The sequence below is a fragment of the Schistocerca nitens genome, chromosome 9 (genome assembly GCF_023898315.1).
Source record: "Schistocerca nitens isolate TAMUIC-IGC-003100 chromosome 9, iqSchNite1.1, whole genome shotgun sequence".
NCBI classification, from domain to species: domain Eukaryota; kingdom Metazoa; phylum Arthropoda; class Insecta; order Orthoptera; family Acrididae; genus Schistocerca; species Schistocerca nitens.
Window position 1 is genome coordinate 313,561,312 of NC_064622.1, and position 6,012 is coordinate 313,567,323.

The following is a 6,012-nucleotide window of genomic DNA, read 5'->3' on the forward strand; positions in this document are numbered from 1 at the left end:
ACCGTGGCGGCTATCCGTAGTACGGTGGTCAACACTGCTGCTGCTTTGTTCATTATCGTAGATAATCAAAAGAGACTTAAATGTCTCAGGAAACATTTAATTATAAGATCTATAAGATCACCAATGGTACAAGGACGTCCCATTACGTCCAATGCTGGGGTGCTTGCCAGTATGGGAGAGCCTTGGCAGAAGTGACAATATTTAAGGGAAAAATGAATTGAAGTTTGTGTTGGAGAGAGTACTCAGCTAAGAAGTTCGTGCAGCAATGTTGGCCATCGCACTGCGGTGGTGTAATGGTTAGCATTTGTGCCTAGCAAGCTAGCACAAATTTTAATTCACTTCATCTGCTTCGTTCATTATCGTACACTGAACTGTTTTCAATAGCAGCACTAATGATTACTGTAACTCTTGTTGTAAACTGTATGAGGGAGAGTTAGATGGTAAGAAATTTTAAGAGAGTATACCTATACAATAGTCTTGCACTGAACATTTAAATTAAAATGTCTACTTACGACATAGTCCGCAATTCTGTTTAGAAGTTAAAAACTGTAACATTTTGTGTTACTGTTTCATAAGTAACTCGAAATTATCAGATGGAGCCCAGTGTATCACGACTATTCGTATGAAGTTCCCATCACTTCTACTACGTTTACAGCACGAGCCTCTAAATCCTAATTCCTGCAAAATCGGAGGGTGTATTTTGTATTACTTCTTAATACAGGTTGTTTCAAAAAGAATGAACTCATTTCAAATTATTAATAAAAACAAAGGATGAATTGCAAAACACCCACAAAACCATAAAGTTGTATGTGTACTATACCAAATGCTCCATGTATCCACGACTAGCAGAACGAACAACATCTAGGCGATAGCTACATTCGACATAAACTTTATCGCAATGTATCTGCTTTTACAGAAGTTATGGCGGCTGTTAATCTATTCTTCACTTCTTCTATGTCACAAGGTAAAGGGGAGATGAACACACTTTCCTTCACATATCCCCACAAGAAAGAATCGCGTGGTGTTATCTCGGAGGCCAAGAATGCCAGGAATGTCTCGGGGACCCATGCGCCCTACCCATCACTGAGGCGGAGAAACTGACGCACGTTTTTGTCCCAGTGTGGTGGAGCTGGATCCTGTTGGAAAATAAAGTCAGTGCAGTCCTCCTGAAGTTGTGGAAAAATCCAGTTGTGCATCTTTTGAAGATAAGTCGACGCCGGATACGGCGCACGGGACACCGACACACAGTCCTGCATTCTTGGACTTTAAGATCGAAACTTTAAGATTTTGTGAGTATTTTGCAGTTCATCGCCCGTTTCTAGTATGTTTTTGTGAACAAATATGGAGTTTTGAAGACATAGTTTTCTTGAAATACTCTGCATAAACGGCAACTCCGGCCACCACTTCTTTGAGTAGTTCTCTGTCCTTGAATAACTATAAATTCTAACGTGAAGTTACGATTCTACTTGCGGGAAGCCAAAGGATACCAAAGTGCACAACCACACTTGATAACTAGAGAAACTAGTCGCAGCCGTATTGCCACAGACCGTTGCTAAGCCGTTAGGCAGCCATATTGCGCACGAATTGCTCGCGATCCATCAGATTGCCAGGGACTTTCATGCTGTCAGCGATCGATAGCAATATATACACAAACATATATATATATATATATATATATATATATATATATATATAATGGGATAACCTATTAGTAGACACTTGTTACATCCTCGCGACTTAGACTGTATGTCTGTGCATACACAACATTCCGAAAAACACACTGATCGAAGAACGCAATGGTACAACACTGGCCTCATGATTAAAATTTTCCGTGGTTTCCCTAAACTGCCTGAGACAAATGCCAGCATGTTAACTTTAAAAGGGCCTGCCCGATTTCTCTTCCAATATTTTCCCAACATGAGCTTGTCCTCAGGCTCTAATGACCTCGTCGTCGACGGGTAGTTAAGAACTTCTCTCTTCTGTCCAGGAAACGCATGTGCTTTGATGTAACATGGAATGCATCACCAAGTAGTTAACACGCATCAAAATATTACGAAGGCTCTCAAAACAAACTGATTGCGTCATCGACCCTCTAGGTTTTAATATAATATTCCCTTTTTTACATAATTGGTTTAGAGAATTTTAAAAATTAGGAAAACTGCTGTAATTCTGCTGCAAAAGATAAGCTAGATATCTATCCGTTAATTTACGTTAGACAGAAAGATAAATGAAATGCCTGCAACACAACGTCCAACAAAGCTCCCTGCACTTTTCTTGACAAAAACTTTTAATTTCATAGGAGTATCTGTCTCGTAACATTGTAACACTACGACACAGTGCTTAATACATTAATCCTGTAATCATAATGTAACTGTGATATAATTTCTTGTATATGTACGTTTCATTACTTTGTTAATGTTTTCATATAATTAAATGCCAAACAATTAATTCAAACGAACTAATTAAAGAAGAATATTCTAATTATGATGTAGTAAAAACGCTAGCCTAGTCAGGGAAGTTTGCCAAAGAATACGTTTGAAGTAAGTATTGCCGTGCCATGAAGGGAAATTAATATTCAAGACGAGTACTTTGGGTCCAAACTTGTTAGTGGAGCGGCGAAAAAGAAGTGTCTGTTGCCATACGTTGTCGACGAATAATGCCTTGCATCGCACCAACAACAATTCATCAAAGTAATACCCGACCAGTTTCATCTTTCAGATTTTACAAGGCTAGCCAGCGTAGTAGCTTTTCTGAAGTGAATAGCAAAATGTTTTACGCATCAAATGTTAGTGTAAGTGAACTTCACGTCAATCATTTACCTAATCATTTACATAACAGGCTCCTATCCTACCAAAATTATTGATTCCGAGAATACCACCAATGAAAGAACAGGAAACCGTTAAAAGTGATGAGGTTATTTAATTTTGGTAACTAAGATAAAGAAAAGCAATTTACAAAGCTGTGTACTACTGTCACTTAACAGTAGTAAACTTTGTTGTTTGGTAGTACAACTAGTTACAGAATAATGCCCAACAGTAAAAGAGTAAAAGCATAACTTAAATTAATAGTGACAAAATATTACTTCAGAGTAATACATTTTGTGCCTTTTGTGTGCCCTGCAAACTCTGCACACGTCTGCAAATCACATAACAGTGTAGTGTAAAGTGAAACGTTATGAACCCTCCAGAAATAACTTATTATAATAGAAAACAACGATTTATGAACATTTGCATTTCTGAAATCAATAACAGTTAGGATTACAGTGAGTAACGCAAAGCTATTAATTACAGAAGCTATTTTGCAAACAATTAACTTTAACATGCATGTGCTCAGTACAAATGATTCTGCTGGTTTTCTGACTGAAATTTTAATTCATGGTAGTAACTGTGTTTTCACATCTGAATTCGAGTCCGTGCCTTTGATTCCGTTCTTACCTGATTACAAATCAATGATTAGTTCTTAATTGCAGTTTATAAACAATGAATAATCATAGAGTAACTTTGGTCACACAGTGAGTTGGCGACGGTTCTTAAGTAATTTGGAACATTAAATTGTAACAGACTCAGTTCATTTATTCCAAATACTTCTATTTCTTATTTTTACCTTTTTTGTCAAAATTTCTTTCAATTGTTGTGCGAAAGTAGTCGTACGATAACCCTTTGGTATCTGCACTTATGCAGATTTTCATTATTCTTCGCAATAGATGCCTTTTCCAAACAACAGGAGTATTTGTTGTGACTGCGTAGGCTTTCCCGGCGTAATAAGTCTTGAAAGTCTCTTCGGGTTTTCTGCCAGGGGGTATTTGGTGCACGTGTGATTTAAAATCCTAATTAACCGGAACTGTACGTCAGTTACTTCACCGTTATTTCATATGGTCTGCTTATTATTGAAATCCGCAAAAATAGGATAAAAAATGTCTTCGAAATTAACGTGAAGTGAATGTACAATCATTAGTTCTATCTCCAATTTTATTGTGTAAATTCACTTTTGTTGTACACCTTGTTATAAAATTGTATTCTGTTTTCACATTTGTAAATATTATTTTGGTGGTAATTATAATATGCTCGGAAAATATTGCTGTGTATGGAACTTAATTCAACTGACCACTTAGGGATGTTCTCTATCTATACAGGTTGTCCCAGAAGGAATGTCCAATATTCAGGGATATGACAGAAACAATCATTCGAAGCAAAAATGTCTAGTAAACATGAGCTCTGAAATGCATACCTTAAGAGTTTTGAACACTTATTCATCTTAGATACTGTGAAACAAATCTGTCCTATTGCTAACGCTTTGCTTTCCATATTTCGAGAGGTGGTAGTATAGACCAAAACAAAAAAAAGTAATATAGACCAAAACAAAAAACAAAAAAATCAAATAAACATGGGCTCTCAATTGCTTACCTGAGAAGAACTATGAGCACTTGCTCATATTCGTTACTATAAAACACATCTCATCAACTGAACAAGTGCTCAAACCTCTTAAGATATACATTTTAGTGCCCACGTTTAGTACATCATTTTTCATTGTTATGACACATACTACCTCCTCCCTCATTAGGAAACGCAGTGAGTTTGCAGTAAAAGAGACCCGTTTCACAGCAGTGAAGCTGAAGTACTCATAGCTCCTAAGGTATGCATTTTACAGCCATGTTTACAAGACTTTTTTGTTGCGAATGATCGTCCCTGTGATACCCCTGAATACGGATCTTTCCGCCTGGGACATCCGGTGTAAAATGTTGTTAAGACTGGAGATATTATATTGTTGTAGCACAAAAATACGAATTGCCGTGTCGGAAGGAGGAAGCGAGTGAGAATGTTCCACACGCGATATGTGTACGTTTCTATTTGTTTGAGAGGCGTTGTGTTAAAAGAATTTGCATTGTACTGTCAGCAGTTTCGGAAGTGGTTCCACTGATAACCTTATGGTTGTATTTCACAAAGCTACGACCATGTGGAGGGTGTGGAATATTTTCCTTGGCAGTAAGACAATGTAGGAGTTATCCCTAAACGCCTCTTTATTCCCAACTGGGAACTCCAATCGTCCTGCAAGGATCGAGAAGAAAAGAAAATCTCAAATTAGAACCCATGCAAGCAACGTAACTAAATAAAGATATAAATCTATACCATGTCCTCCAATTGGCAGTTGGATGAAAAAAGAAAATTTCAGGGTGACAGTTATTGAACTATATGAAATAAAATCGTCATAACTTCTGAACGGTTTGCGTTAGGACGTTCAAACTGCACGTTTGGCCGCGGGGCATGAAGGGAATTAGTATGGTTTGGTTTAGTGACGAAGCCCACTTTCATTTGGATGGGTTCGTCAGTAAGCAAAATTGCCACATTTGGGGTACTGAGAATCTGCATTTCGCGATCGAAAAGTCTCTTCGGCCGGCCGCGGTGGTCTCGCGGTTCTAGGCGCTCAGTCCGGAGCCACGCGACTGCTACGGTCGCAGGTTCGAATCCTGCCTCGGGCATGGGTGTGTGTGATGTCCTTAGGTTAGTTAGGTTTAAGTAGTTCTAAGTTCTAGGGGACTGATGACCACAGATGTTAAGTCCCGTAGTGCTCAGAGCCATTTGAACCATTTTTTGAAAAGTCTCTTCACTCTCAACGCGTGACTGTGTGGTGTGCAATGTTCAGACACGGAATAACCGATACGATATTCCTTGACTACCGAATGGTACATGAATCTTTTGGAAGATGATTTCATCCCAATTATCCAGAGACCCTAGTTCCCACAAGATGTGATCCAAGCAAGACGGAGCTCGACCCCATCGAAGCAAGAGGGTGTTTGGTCTGCTGGAGCTGCACTTGGGGAACACATTCTGGCTCTGGGGTACTCAGAGGGCACTGGCATGGACCTCGATTGGCCGCCATATTTTCCGGATCTGAACACATGCGACTCCTTTTTGTGGGGCTATATTACAGACAAGGTGTACAGCAATAATCCCAAAACCACTGCTGAGCTGAAAACAGCCATTCAGGAGGTCATCGACAGCAACGATGTTCCGA